This window comes from Stegostoma tigrinum, unplaced genomic scaffold (assembly GCF_030684315.1).
Source record: "Stegostoma tigrinum isolate sSteTig4 unplaced genomic scaffold, sSteTig4.hap1 scaffold_48, whole genome shotgun sequence".
Lineage (NCBI taxonomy): Eukaryota > Metazoa > Chordata > Chondrichthyes > Orectolobiformes > Stegostomatidae > Stegostoma > Stegostoma tigrinum.
The window spans coordinates 6178116-6193792 of record NW_026728408.1 but is presented as its reverse complement, the minus strand read 5'-3'; positions in this window follow the sequence as shown (position 1 = coordinate 6193792).

Here is a 15677-nt window from a genome sequence, read left to right as displayed (position 1 = left end):
GGGCGAGAAACAGAGGGGCTGAAAGAGAGGGGCTCAAACAGAGGTGCTGAAAGAGAGGGGCTGAAACAGAGGGGCTGAAACAGAGGGCGAGAAACAGAGGGCGAGAAACAGAGTGGCTGAAACAGAGGGGCTGATACAGAGGGGCTGAAACAGAGGGGCTGAAACAGAGGGCGAGAAACAGAGGGGCTGAAACAGTGGGCGAGAAACAGAGGGGCTGAAACAGAGGGGCTGAACCAGAGGGGCTGAAACAGAGGGGCTGAAAAAGAGGGCGAGAAACAGAGGGCGAGAAGCAGAGAGCTAGAAACAGAGGGCGAGAAACAGAGGGCGAGAAACAGAGGGGCTGAAATGAGGGGCTGAAACAGAGGGGCTGAAACTGAGGGGCTGAAACAGAGGGGCTGAAACAGAGGGGCTGAAACAGAGGGCGAGAAACAGAGGGGCTGAAACAGAGGGCGAGAAACAGAGGGGCTGAAACAGAGGGCGAGAAACAGAGGGCGAGAAACAGAGGGGCTGAAACAGAGGGGCTGAAACAGAGGGGCTGAAACAGAGGGCGAGAAACAGAGGTGCTGAAACAGAGGGGCTGAAACAGAGGGGCTGAAACAGAGGTGCTGAATCAGAGGGCGAGAAACAGAGGGCGAGAAACAGAGGGGCTGAAACAGAAGGGCTGAAAGAGAGGGCGAGAAACAGAGGGCGAGAAACAGAAGGAGAGAAACAGAGGGCGAGAAACAGAGGGCGAGAAACAGAGGGGCTGAAACAGAGGGGATGAAACAAAGGGGCTGAAACAAAGGGGCTGAAACAGAGGGCGCGAAACAGAGGGGCTGAAACAGAGGGGCTGAAACAGAGGGGCTGAAACAGAGGGCGAGAAACAGAGGGCGAGAAACAGAGGGCGAGAAACAGAGGGGCTGAAACAGAGGGGCTGGAACAGAGAGGCTGAAACAGAGGGCGAGAAACAGAGAGCGAGAAACAGAGGGGCTGAAACAGAGGGCGAGAAACAGAGGGGCTGAAACAGAGGGGCTGAAACAGAGGGCGAGGAACAGAGGGCGAGAAACAGAGGGGCTGAAACAGAGGGGCTGATACAGAGGGGCTGAAACAGAGGGGCTGAAACAGAGGGCGAGAAACAGAGGGGCTGAAACAGAGGGCGAGAAACAGAGGGGCTAAAACAGAGGGGCTGAAACAGAGGGGCTGAAACAGACGGGCTGAAACAGAGGGGCTGAAACAGATGGCGAGATACAGAGGGGCTGAAACAGTGGGCGAGAAACAGTGGGGCTGAAACAGAGGGCGAGAAACAGAGAGCGAGAAACAGAGGGCGAGAAACAGAGGGGCTGAAACAGAGGGGCTGAAACAGAGGGGCTGAAACAGAGGGGCTGAAACAGAGGGGCTGAAACAGAGGGCGAGAAACAGAGGGCGAGAAACAGAGGGCGAGAAACAGAGGGCGAGAAACAGAGGGGCTGAAACAGAGGGGCTGATACAGAGGGGATGAAACAGAGGGGCTGAAACAGAGGGCGAGAAACAGAGGGGCTGAAACAGAGGGCGAGAAACAGAGGGGCTGAAACATAGGGGGTGAAACAGAGGCGCTGAAACAGAGGGGCTGAAACAGAGGGGCTGAAACAGAGGGGCTGAAACAGAGGGCGAGAAACAGAGGGGCTGAAACAGAGGGCGAGAAACAGAGGGTCTGAAACCGAGGGCGAGAAACAGAGGGCGAGAAACAGAGGGGCTGAAACAGAGGGGCTGAAACAGAGGGGCTGAAACAGAGGGGCTGAAACAGAGGGCGAGAAACAGATGGGCTGAAACAGAGGGGCTGAAACAGAGGGGCTGAAACAGAGGGCGAGAAACAGAGGGCGAGAAACAGAGGGCGAGAAACAGAGGGCGAGAAACAGAGGGGCTGAAACACAGGCGCTGAAACAGAGGGGCTGAAACAGAGGGGCTGAAACCGAAGGGCTGAAACAGAGTGGCTGAAACAGAGGGGCTGAAACAGAGTGCGAGAAACAGAGGGGCTGAAACAGAGGGGCTGAAACAAAGGGGCTGAAACAGAGGGACTGAACAGAGGGCGAGAAACAGATGGCGAGAAACAGAGGGCGAGAAACAGAGGGGCTGAAACAGAGGGACTAAAACAGAGGGGCTGAAACAGAGGATGCGAGAAACAGAGGGCGAGAAACAGAGAGTGAGAATCAGAGGGCGAGAAACAGAGGGCGAGAAACAGAGGGGGTGAAACAGAGCGGCTGAAACAGAGGGGCTGAAACAGAGGTGCTGCAACAGAGGGGCTGAAACAGAGGGCGAGAAACAGTGGGCGAGAAACAGAGGGCGAGAAACAGAGGGGCTGAAACAGAGGGGCTGAAACAAAGGGGCTGAAACAGAGGGCGAGAAACAGAGGGCGAGAAACAGAGAGCGAGAAACAGAGGGCGAGAAACAGAGGGCGAGAAACAGAGGGCGAGAAACAGAGGGGCTGAAACAGAGGGGCTGAAACAGAGGGGCTGAAACAGAGGGGCTGAAACAGAGGGCGAGAAACAGAGGGCGAGAAACAGAGGGGCTGAAACAGAGGGGCTGGTACAGAGGGGCTGAAACAGAGGGGCTGAAACAGAGGGCGAGAAACAGAGGGGCTGAAACAGAGGGCGAGAAACAGAGGGGCTGAAACAGAGGGGCTGAAACAGAGGGGCTGAAACAGAGGGGCTGAAACAGAGGGCGAGAAACAGAGGGCGAGAAACAGAGAGCGAGAAACAGAGGGCGAGAAACAGAGGGCGAGAAACAGAGGGCGAGAAACAGAGGGGCTGAAACAGAGGAGCTGATACAGAGGGGCTGAAACAGAGGGGCTGGAACAGAGGGCGAGAAACAGAGGGGCTGAAACAGAGGGGCTGAAACAGACGGCGAGAATCAGAGGGGCTGAAACAGAGGGGCTGAAACAGAGAGGCTGAAACAGAGGGGGAGAAACAGAGGGGCTGAAACAGAGGGCGAGAAACAGAGGGGCTGAAACAGAGGGCGAGAAACAGAGGGCGAGAAACAGAGGAGCTGAAACAGAGGGGCTGAAACAGAGGAGCTGAAACAGAGGGGCTGAAACAGAGGGCGAGAAACAGAGGGGCTGAAACAGAGGGGCTGAAACAGAGGGCGCGAAACAAAGGGCGAGAAACAGAGGGCGAGAAACAGAGGGGCTGAAACAGAGGGCGAGAAACACAGGGCGAGAAACAGAGGGCAAGAAACAGAGGGCGAGAAACAGAGGGGCTGAAACAGAGGGGCTGAAACAGAGGGGCTGAAACAGAGGGCGAGAATTAGAGGGCGAGAAACAGAGGGCGAGAAACAGAGGGCGAGGAACAGAGGGCGAGAAACAGAGGGGCTGGAACACAGGGGCTGAAACAGAGGGGCTGAAACAGAGGGCGAGAAACATGGGGGCTGAAACAGAGGGCTGGAAACAGAGGGGCTGAAACAGAGGGTTTGAAACAGAGGGGCTGAAACAGAGGGCGAGAAACAGAGGGCGAGAAACAGAGGGGCTGAAACAGAGGGGCTGATACAGAGGGGCTGAAAAAGAGGGGCTGAAACAGAGGGCGAGAAACAGAGGGGCTGAAACAGAGGGGCTGAAACAGAGGGCGAGAAACAGAGGGGCTGAAACAGAGGGGCTGAAACAGAGGGGCTGAAACAGAGGGTTTTGAAACAGAGGGGCTGAAACAGAGGGCGAGAAACAGAGGGCGAGAAACAGAGGGGCTGAAACAGAGGGGCTGATACAGAGGGGCTGAAAAAGAGGGGCTGAAACAGAGGGCGCGAAACAGAGGGCGAGAAACAGAGGGGCTGAAACAGAGGGGCTGATACAGAGGGGCTGAAAAAGAGGGGCTGAAACAGAGGGCGAGAAACAGAGGGGATGAAACAGAGGGGCTGAAACAGAGGGCGAGAAACAGAGGGGCTGAAACAGAGGGGCTGAAACAGAGGGCGCGAAACAAAGGGCGAGAAACAGAGGGCGAGAAACAGAGGGGCTGAAACAGAGGGCGAGAAACACAGGGCGAGAAACAGAGGGCAAGAAACAGAGGGCGAGAAACAGAGGGGCTGAAACAGAGGGGCTGAAACAGAGGGGCTGAAACATAGGGCGAGAATTAGAGGTCGAGAAACAGAGGGCGAGAAACTGTGGGCGAGAAACAGAGGGCGAGAAACAGAGGGGCTGAAACAGAGGGGCTGAAACATAGGGGCTGAAACAGAGGGGCTGAAACAGAGGGCGAGAAACAGAGGGGCTGAAACAGAGGGCGGGAAACAGAGGGGCTGAAACAGAGGGTTTGAAACAGAGGGGCTGAAACAGAGGGCGAGAAACAGAGGGCGAGAAAGAGAGGGGCTGAAACAGAGGGGCTGATACAGAGGGGCTGAAAAAGAGGGGCTGAAACAGAGAGCGAGAAACAGAGGGGCTGAAACAGAGGGGCTGAAACAGAGGGCGAGAAACAGAGGGGCTGAAACAGAGGGGCTGAAACAGAGGGGCTGAAACAGAGGGTTTTGAAACAGAGGGGCTGAAACAGAGGGCGAGAAACAGAGGGGCTGAAACAGAGGGCTAGAAACAGAGGGGCTGAAACAGAGGGGCTGAAACAGAGGGGCTGAAACAGAGGGCGAGAAACAGAGGGGCTTAAACAGAGGGGCTGAAACAGAGGGCGAGAAACAGAGGGCGAGAAACAGAGGTGCTGAAACAGAGGGGCTGATACAGAGGGGCTGATACAAAGGGGCTGAAACAGAGGGGCTGAATCAGAGGGCGAGAAACAGACGGGCTGAAACAGAGGGGCTGAAACTGAGGGGCTGAAACAGTGGGGCTGAAACAGAGGGGCTGAAACAGAGGGGCTGAAACAGAGGAGCTGAAACAGAGGGCGAGAAACAGAGGGGCTGAAACAGAGGGGCTGAAACAGAGGGCGCGAAACAAAGGGCGAGAAACAGAGGGCGAGAAACAGAGGGGCTGAAACAGAGGGCGAGAAACAGAGGGCGAGAAACAGAGGGCAAGAAACAGAGAGCGAGAAACAGAGGGCGAGAAACAGAGGGGCTGAAACAGAGGGGCTGAAACAGAGGGGCTGAAACAGAGGGGCTGAAACAGAGGGCTAGAAACAGAGGGCGAGAAACAGAGGGGCTGAAACAGAGGGGCTGAAACAGAGGGGCTGAAACAGAGGGCGAGAAACAGAGGGCGAGAAACAGAGGGCGAGAAACAGAGGGCGAGAAACAGAGGGGTTGAAACAGAGTGGCTGAAACAGAAGGGCTGAAACAGAGGGGCTGAAACAGAGGGGCTGAAACAGAGGGCGAGAAACAGAGGGGCTGAAACAGAGGGGCTGAAACAAAGGGGCTGAAACAGAAGGGCTGAAACAGAGGATGCGAGAAACAGATGGCGAGAAACAGAGGGCGAGAAACAGAGGGGCTGAAACAGAGGGGCTGAAACAGAGGGGCTGAAACAGAGGATGCGAGAAACAGAGGGCGAGAAACAGAGAGCGAGAATCAGAGGGCGAGAAACAGAGGGCGGGAAACAGGGGATGAAACAGAGGGGCTGAAACAGAGGGGCTGAAACAGAGGGGATGAAACAGAGGGCGAGAAACATTGGGCGAGAAACAGAGGGCGAGAAACAGAGGGGCTGAAACAGAGGGGCTGAAACAAAGGGGCTGAAACAGAGGGCGAGAAACAGAGGGCGAGAAACAGAGGGGCTGAAACAGAGGGGCTGAAACAGAGGGGCTGAAACAGAGGGCGAGAAACAGAGGGGCTGAAACAGAGGGCGAGAAACAGAGGGGCTGAAACAGCGGGGCTGAAACAGAGGGGCTGAAACAGAGGGGCTGAAACAGAGGGCGAGAAACAGAGGGCGAGAAACAGAGAGCGAGAAACAGAGGGCGAGAAACAGAGGGCGAGAAACAGAGGGCGAGAAACAGAGGGGCTGAAACAGAGGGGCTGAAACAGAGGGGCAGAAACAGAGGGGCTGAAACAGAGGGGCTGAAACAGAGGGCGAGAAACAGAGGGCGAGAAACAGAGGGGCTGAAACAGAGGGGCTGATACAGAGGGGCTGAAACAGAGGGGCTTGAACAGAGGGCGAGAAACAGAGGGGCTGAAACAGAGGGGCTGAAACAAAGGGCGAGAAACAGAGGGGCTGAAACAGAGGGGCTGAAACAGAGGGGCTGAAACAGAGGGCGAGAAACAGAGGGGCTGAAACAGAGGGCGAGAAACAGAGGGGCTGAAACAGAGGGCGAGAAACAGAGGGCGAGAAACAGAGGAGCTGAAACAGAGGGGCTGAAACAGAGGGGCTGAAACAGTGGGGCTGAAACAGAGGGGCTGAAACAGAGGGCGAGAAACAGAGGGGCTGAAACAGAGGGGCTGAAACAGAGGTCGCGAAACAAAGGTCGAGAAACAGAGGGCGAGAAACAGAGGGGCTGAAACAGAGGGCGAGAAACAGAAGGCGAGAAACAGAGGGCAAGAAACAGAGGGCGTGAAACAGAGGGCGAGAAAGAGAGGGGCTGAAACAGAGGGGCTGAAACAGAGGGGCTGAAACAGAGGGGATGAAACAGAGGGCGAGAAACAGAGGGCGAGAAACAGAGAGCGAGAAACAGAGAGCGAGAAACAGAGGGCGAGAAACAGAGGGCGAGAAACAGAGGGACTGAAACAGAGGGGCTGAAACAGAGGGGCTGAAACAGAGGGGCTGAAAGAGAGGGCGAGAAACAGAGGGGCTGAAACAGAGGGCGAGAAACAGAGGGGCTGATACAGAGGGGCTGAAACAGAGGGGCTGAAACAGAGGGCGAGAAACAGAAGGGTTGAAACAGAGGGCGAGAAACAGAGGGGCGGAAACAGAGGGGCTGAACCAGAGGGGCTGAAACAGACGGGCTGAAACAGAGGGGCTGAAACAGATGGTGAGATACAGAGGGGCTGAAACACTGTTCGAGAAACAGTGGGGCTGAAACAGAGGGCGAGAAACAGAGAGCGAGAAACAGAGGGCGAGAAACAGAGGGGCTGAAACAGAGGGGCTGAAACAGAGGGGCTGAAACAGAGGGGCTGAAACAGAGGGCTAGAAACAGAGGGCGAGAAACAGAGGGGCTGAAACAGAGGGGCTGAAACAGAGGGGCTGAAACAGAGGGCGAGAAACAGAGGGCGAGAAACAGAGGGCGAGAAACAGAGGGCGAGAAACAGAGGGGCTGAAACAGAGTGGCTGAAACAGAAGGGCTGAAACAGAGGGGCTGAAACAGAGGGGCTGAAACAGAGGGCGAGAATCAGAGGGGCTGAAACAGAGGGGCTGAAACAAAGGGGCTGAAACAGAAGGGCTGAAACAGAGGGCGAGAAACAGATGGCGAGAAACAGACGGCGAGAAACAGAGGGGCTGAAACAGAGGGGCTGAAACAGAGGGGCTGAAACAGAGGATGCGAGAAACAGAGGGCGAGAAACAGAGAGCGAGAATCAGAGGGCGAGAAACAGAGGGCGGGATACAGAGGGGATGAAACAGAGGGGCTGAAACAGAGGGGCTGAAACAGAGGGGATGAAACAGAGGGCGAGAAACATTGGGCGAGAAACAGAGGGCGAGAAACAGAGGGGCTGAAACAGAGGGGCTGAAACAAAGGGGCTGAAACAGAGGGCGAGAAACAGAGGGCGAGAAACAGAGAGCGAGAAACAGAGGGCGAGAAACAGAGGGCGAGAAACAGAGGGCGAGAAACAGAGGGGCTGAAACAGAGGGGCTGAAACAGAGGGGCTGAAACAGAGGGGCTGAAACAGAGGGCGAGAAACAGAGGGCGAGAAACAGAGGGGCTGAAACAGAGGGGCTGATACAGAGGGGCTGAAACGGAGGGGCTGAAACAGAGGGCGAGAAACAGAGGGGCTGAAATAGAGGGCGAGAAACAGAGGGGCTGAAACAGCGGGGATGAAACAGAGGGGCTGAAACAGAGGGGCTGAAACAGAGGGCGAGAAACAGAGGGCGAGAAACAGAGAGCGAGAAACAGAGGGCGAGAAACAGAGGGCGAGAAACAGAGGGCGAGAAACAGAGGGGCTGAAACAGAGGGGCTGAAACAGAGGGGCAGAAACAGAGGGGCTGAAACAGAGGGGCTGAAACAGAGGGCGAGAAACAGAGGGCGAGAAACAGAGGGGCTGAAACAGAGGGGCTGATACAGAGGGGCTGAAACAGAGGGGCTTGAACAGAGGGCGAGAAACAGAGGGGCTGAAACAGAGGGGCTGAAACAAAGGGCGAGAAACAGAGGGGCTGAAACAGAGGGCGAGAAACAGAGGGGATGAAACAGAGGGCGAGAAACAAAGGGCGAGAAACAGAAGTGCTGAAACAGAGGAGCTGAAACAGAGGGGCTGAAACAGAGGGCGAGAAACAGAGGGCGAGAAACAGAGGGGCTGAAACAGAGGGCGAGAAACAGAGGGCGAGAAACAGAGGAGCTGAAACAGAGGGGCTGAAACAGAGGGTGTGAAACAGAGGGGCTGAAACAGAGGGGCTGAAACAGAGGGCGAGAAACAGAGGGGCTGAAACAGAGGGGCTGAAACAGAGGTCGCGAAACAAAGGTCGAGAAACAGTGGGCGAGAAACAGAGGGGCTGAAACAGAGGGCGAGAAACAGAAGGCGAGAAACAGAGGGCAAGAAACAGAGGGCGTGAAACAGAGGGCGAGAAAGAGAGGGGCTGAAACAGAGGGGCTGAAACACAGGGGCTGAAACAGAGGGGCTGAAACAGAGGGCGACAAACAGAGGGCGAGAAACAGAGGGGCTGAAACAGATGGGCTGAAACAGAGGGGCTGAAACAGAGGGGCTGAAACAGAGGGGCTGCAACAGAGGGCGAGAAACAGTGGCTGAAACAGAGGGGCTGAAACAGAGGGCGAGAAACAGAGGGGCTGAAACAGAGGGCGAGAAACAGAGGGGCTGAAACAGTGGGGCTGAAACAGAGGGGCTGAAACAGAGGGGCTGAAACAGAGGGGCTGGAACAGAGGGCGAGAAACAGAGGGGCTGAAACAGAGGGGCTGAAACAGAGGGGCTGAAACAGAGGGCGAGAAACAGAGGGCGAGAAACAGAGGGGCTGAAACAGAGGGCGAGAAACAGAGGGGCTGAAACAGAGGGGCTGAAACAGAGGGGCTGAAACAGAGGGGCTGAAAGAGAGGGCGAGAAACAGAGGGCGAGAAACAGAGAGCGAGAAACAGAGGGCGAGAAACAGAGGGGCTGAAAGAGAGGGTCTGAAACAGAGGGGCTGAAACAGAGGGGCTGAAACAGAGGGGCTGAAACAGATGGCGAGAAACAGAGGGCGAGAAACAGAGGGGCTGAAACAGAGGGGCTGATACAGAGGGGCTGAAACAGAGGGGCTGAAACAGAGGGCGAGAAACAGAGGGGCTGAAACAGAGGGGCTGAAACAGAGGGCGAGAAACAGAGGGGCTGAAACAGAGGGGCTAAAACAGAGGGGCTGAAACAGAGGGGCTGAAACAGCTCGCGAGAAACAGAGGGGCTGAAACAGTGGGCGAGAAACAGAGGGGCTGAAACAGAGGGGGAGAAACAGAGGGCGAGAAACAGAGGGGCTGAAACAGAGGGGCTGAAACAGAGGGGCTTAAACAGAGGGCGAGAAACAGAGGAGCTGAAACAGAGGGGCTGAAACAGAGGGGTTGAAACAGAGGGCGAGAATCAGAGGGCGAGAAACAGAGGGCGAGAAACAGAGGGGCTGAAACAGAAGGGCTGAAACAGAGGGCGAGAAACAGAGGGCGAGAAACATAAGGCGAGAAACAGAGGGCGAGAAACAGAGGGGCTGAAACAGAGGGGCTGAAACAGAGGGCGAGAAACAGAGGGGCTGAACCAGAGGGGCTGAAACAGAGCGGCTAAAACAGAGGGGCAGAAACAGAGGGCGAGAAACAGTGGGCGAGAAACAGAGGGCGAGAAACAGAGGGGCTGAAACAGAGGGGCAGAAACAGAGGGGCTGAAACAGAGGGCGAGAAACAGAGGGCGAGAAACAGAGAGCCAGAAACAGAGGGCGAGAAACAGAGGGCGAGAAACAGAGGGGCTGAAACAGAGGTGCTGAAAGAGAGGGGCTGAAACAGAGGGGCTTTAACAGAGGGCGAGAAACAGAGGGCGCGAAACACAGGGCGAGAAACAGAGGGGCTGAAACAGAGGGGCTGAAACAGAGGGGCTGAAACAGAGGGCGAGAAACAGAGGGCGAGAAACAGAGAGCGAGAAACAGAGAGCGAGAAACAGAGGGCGAGAAACAGAGGGCGAGAAACAGAGGGACTGAAACAGAGGGGATGAAACAGAGGGGCTGAAACAGAGGGGCTGAAACAGAGGGCGAGAAACAGAGGGCGAGAAACAGAGGGGCTGAAACAGAGGGGCTGATACAAAGGGGCTGAAACAGAGGGGCTGAAACTGAGGGCGAGAAACAGAAGGGTTGAAACAGAGGGCGAGAAACAGAGGGGCGGAAACAGAGGGGCTGAAACAGAGGGGCTGAAACAGACGGGCTGAAACAGAGGGGCTGAAACAGATGGCGAGATACAGAGGGGCTGAAACACTGTTCGAGAAACAGTGGGGCTGAAACAGAGGGCGAGAAACAGAGGGCGAGAAACAGAGGGCGAGATACAGAGTGGCTGAAACAGAGGGGCTGAAACAGAGGGGCTGAAACAGAGGGGCTGAAACAGAGGGCGAGAAACAGAGGGCGAGAAACAGAGGGCGAGAAACAGAGGGCGAGAAACAGAGGGGCTGAAACAGAGGGGCTGATACAGAGTGGCTGAAACAGAGGGGCTGCAACAGAGGGCGAGAAACAGAGGGGCTGAAACAGAGGGCGAGAAACAGAGGGGCTGAAACATAGGGGCTGAAACAGAGGCGCTGACAAGAGGGGCTGAAACAGAGGGGCTGAAACAGAGGGGCTGAAACAGAGGGCGAGAAACAGAGGGGCTGAAAGAGAGGGCGAGAAACAGAGGGGCTGAAACCGAGGGCGAGAAACAGAGGGCGAGAAACAGAGGGGCTGAAACAGAGGGGCTGAAACAGAGGGGCTGAAACAGAGCGGCTGAAACAGAGGGCGAGAAACAGAGGGGCTGAAACAGAGGGGCTGAAACAGAGGGGCTGAAACAGAGGGCTAGAAACAGAGGGCGAGAAACAGAGGGGCTGAAACAGAGGGGCTGAAACAGAGGGCGAGAAACAGAGGGCGAGAAACAGAGGGCGAGAAACAGAGGGCGAGAAACAGAGGGGCTGAAACAGAGCGGCTGAAACAGAAGGGCTGAAACAGAGTGGCTGAAACAGAGGGGCTGAAACAGAGGGCGTGAAAGAGAGGGGCTGAAACAGAGGGGCTGAAACAAAGGGGCTGAAACAGAAGGGCTGAAACAGAGGGCGAGAAACAGATGGCGAGAAACAGAGGGCGAGAAACAGAGGGGCTGAAACAGAGGGACTGAAACAGAGGGGCTGAAACAGAGGATGCGAGAAACAGAGGGCGAGAAACAGAGAGCGAGAATCAGAGGGCGAGAAACAGAGGGCGGGAAACAGAGGGGATGAAACAGAGGGGCTGAAACAGAGGGGCTGAAACAGAGGGGATGAAACAGAGGGTGAGAAACATTGGGCGAGAAACAGAGGGCGAGAAACAGAGGGGCTGAAACAGAGGGGCTGAAACAAAGGGGCTGAAACAGAGGGCGAGAAACAGAGGGCGAGAAACAGAGAGCGAGAAACAGAGGGCGAGAAACAGAGGGCGAGAAACAGAGGGCGAGAAACAGAGGGGCTGAAACAGAGGGGCTGAAACAGAGGGGCTGAAACAGAGTGGCTGAAACAGAGGGCGAGAAACAGAGGGCGAGAAACAGAGGTGCTGAAACAGAGGGGCTGATACAGAGGGGCTGAAACAGAGGGGCTGAAACAGAGGGCGAGAAACAGAGGGGCTGAAACAGAGGGCGAGAAACAGAGGGGCTGAAACAGCGGGGATGAAACAGAGGGGCTGAAACAGAGGGGCTGAAACAGAGGGCGAGAAACAGAGGGCGAGAAACAGAGAGCGAGAAACAGAGGGCGAGAAACAGAGGGCGAGAAACAGAGGGCGAGAAACAGAGGGGCTGAAACAGAGGGGCAGAAACAGAGGGGCAGAAACAGAGGGGCTGAAACAGAGGGCGAGAAACAGAGGGCGAGAAACAGAGGGGCTGAAACAGAGGGGCTGATACAGAGGGGCTGAAAAAGAGGGGCTGAAACAGAGGGGCTGGAACAGAGGGCGTGAAACAGAGGGGCTGAAACAGAGGGGCTGAAACAGAGGGCGAGAAACAGAGGGGCTGAAACAGAGGGGCTGAAACAGAGGGGCTGAAACAGAGGGCGAGAAACAGAGGGGCTGAAACAGAGGGCGAGAAACAGAGGGGCTGAAACAGAGGGCGAGAAACAGAGGGCGAGAAACAGAGGAGCTGAAACAGAGGGGCTGAAACAGAGGGGCTGAAACAGAGGGGCTGAAACAGAGGGCGAGAAACAGAGGGGCTGAAACAGAGGGGCTGAAACAGAGGTCGCGAAACAAAGGGCGAGAAACAGAGGGCGAGAAACAGAGGGGCTGAAACAGAGGGCGAGAAACAGAAGGCCAGAAACAGAGGGCAAGAAACAGAGGGCGAGAAACAGAGGGCGAGAAAGAGAGGGGCTTAAACAGAGGGGCTGAAACAGAGGGGCTGAAACAGAGGGGCTGAAACAGAGGGCGACAAACAGAGGGCGAGAAACAGAGGGGCTGAAACAGATGGGCTGAAACAGAGGGGCTGAAACAGAGGGGCTGAAACAGAGGGGCTGCAACAGAGGGCGAGAAACAGAGGGGCTGAAACAGAGGGGCTGAAACAGAGGGCGAGAAACAGAGGGGCTGAAACAGAGGGCGAGAAACAGAGGGGCTGAAACAGAGGGGCTGAAACAGAGGGGCTGAAACAGAGGGGCTGGAACAGAGGGCGAGAAACAGAGGGGCTGAAACAGAGGGGCTGAAACAGAGGGGCTGAAACAGAGGGCGAGAAACAGAGGGCGAGAAACAGAGGGGCTGAAACAGAGGGCGAGAAACAGAGGGGCTGAAACAGAGGGGCTGAAACAGAGGGGCTGAAACAGAGGGGCTGAAAGAGAGGGCGAGAAACAGAGGGCGAGAAACAGAGAGCGAGAAACAGAGCGCGAGAAACAGAGGGGCTGAAAGAGAGGGGCTGAAACAGAGGGGCTGAAACAGAGGGGCTGAAACAGAGGGGCTGAAACAGAGGGCGAGAAACAGAGGGCGAGAAACAGAGGGGCTGAAACAGAGGGGCTGATACAGAGGGGCTGAAACAGAGGGGCTGAAACAGAGGGCGAGAAACAGAGGGGCTGAAACAGAGGGGCTGAAACAGAGGGCGAGAAACAGCGGGCGAGAAACAGAGGGGCTGAAACAGTGGGCGAGACACAGAGGGGCTGAAACAGAGGGGGAGAAACAGAGGGCGAGAAACAGAGGGGCTGAAACAGAGGGGCTGAAACAGAGGGGCTGAAACAGAGGGCGAGAAACAGAGGCGCTGAAGCAGAGGGGCTGAAACAGAGGGGCTGAAACAGAGGGCGAGAATCAGAGGGCGAGAAACAGAGGGCGAGAAACAGAGGGGCTGAAACAGAAGGGCTGAAACAGAGGGCGAGAAACAGAGGGCGAGAAACAGAGGGGCTGAACCAGTGGGGCTGAAACAGAGCGGCTAAAACAGAGGGGCAGAAACAGAGGGCGAGAAACAGTGGGCGAGAAACAGAGGGCGAGAAACAGAGGGGCTGAAACAGAGGGGCTGAAACAGAGGGGCTGAAACAGAGGGCGAGAAACAGAGGGCGAGAAACAGAGGGGCTGAAACAGAGTGGCTGATACAGAGGGGCTGAAACAGAGGGGCTGCAACAGAGGGCGAGAAACAGAGGGGCTGAAACAGAGGGGCTGAAACAGAGGGCGAGAAACAGAGGGGCTGAAACAGAGGGCGAGAAACAGAGGGGCTGAAACAGAGGGGCTGAAACAGAGGGGCTGAAACAGAGGGGCTGGAACAGAGGGCGAGAAACAGAGGGGCTGAAACAGAGGGGCTGAAACAGAGGGGCTGAAACAGAGGGCGAGAAACAGAGGGCGAGAAACAGAGGGGCTGAAACAGAGGGCGAGAAACAGAGGGGCTGAAACAGAGGGGCTGAAACAGAGGGGCTGAAACAGAGGGGCTGAAAGAGAGGGCGAGAAACAGAGGGCGAGAAACAGAGAGCGAGAAACAGAGCGCGAGAAACAGAGGGGCTGAAAGAGAGGGGATGAAACAGAGGGGCTGAAACAGAGGGGCTGAAACAGAGGGGCTGAAACAGAGGGCGAGAAACAGAGGGCGAGAAACAGAGGGGCTGAAACAGAGGGGCTGATACAGAGGGGCTGAAACAGAGGGGCTGAAACAGAGGGCGAGAAACAGAGGGGCTGAAACAGAGGGGCTGAAACAGAGGGCGAGAAACAGAGGGGCTGAAAAAGAGGGGCTGAAACAGAGGGGCTGAAACAGAGGGGCTGAAACAGCGGGCGAGAAACAGAGGGGCTGAAACAGTGGGCGAGAAACAGAGGGGCTGAAACAGAGGGGGAGAAACAGAGGGCGAGAAACAGAGGGGCTGAAACAGAGGGGCTGAAACAGAGGGGCTGAAACAGAGGGCGAGAAACAGAGGCACTGAAGCAGAGGGGCTGAAACAGAGGGGCTGAAACAGAGGGCGAGAATCAGAGGGCGAGAAACAGAGGGCGAGAAACAGAGGGGCTGAAACTGAAGGGCTGAAACAGAGGGCGAGAAACAGAGGGCGAGAAACAGAAGGCGAGAAACAGAGGGCGAGAAACAGAGGGGCTGAAACAGAGGGGCTGAAACAGAGGGCGAGAAACAGAGGGGCTGAACCAATGGGGCTGAAACAGAGCGGCTAAAACAGAGGGGCAGAAACAGAGGGCGAGAAACAGTAGGCGAGAAACAGAGGGCGAGAAACAGAGGGGCTGAAACAGAGGGGCTGAAACAGAGGTGCTGAAACAGAGGGCGAGAAACAGAGGGCGAGAAACAGAGAGCCAGAAACAGATGGCGAGAAACAGAGGGCGAGAAACAGAGGGGCTGAAACAGAGGTGCTGAAAGAGAGGGGCTGAAACAGAGGGGCTGAAACAGAGGGCGACAAACAGAGGGCGAGAAACAGAGGGGCTGAAACAGATGGGCTGATACAGAGGGGCTGAAACAGAGGGGCTGAAACAGAGGGCGAGAAACAGAGGGGCTGAAACAGTGGGCGAGAAACAGAGGGGCTGAAACAGAGGGGCTGAACAAGAGGGGCTGAACCAGAGGTTCTGAAACAGAGGGCGAGAAACAGAGGGCGAGAAACAGAGAGCGAGAAACAGAGGGCGAGAAACAGAGGGCGAGAAACAGAGGGGCTGAAACAGAGGGGCTGAAACAGAGGGGCTGAAACAGAGGGCGAGAAACAGAGGGCGAGAAACAGAGGGGTTGAAACAGAGGGGCTGATACCGAGGGGCTGAAACAGAGGGGCTGGAACAGAGGGCGAGAAACAGAGGGGCTGAAACAGAGGGGCTGAAACAGAGGGCGAGAAACAGAGGGGCTGAAACAGAGGGGCTGAAACAGAGGGGCTGAAACAGAGGGCGAGAAACAGAGGGGCTGAAACAGAGGGCGAGAAACAGAGGGGCTGAAACAGAGGGCGAGAAACAGAGGAGCTGAAACAGAGGGGCTGAAACAGAGGGGCTGAAACAGAGGGGCTGAAACAGAGGGACTGAAACAGAGGGCGAGAAAAAGAGGGGCTGAAACAGAGGGGCTGATACAGAGGGCGCGAAACAAAGGGCGAGAAACAGAGGGCGA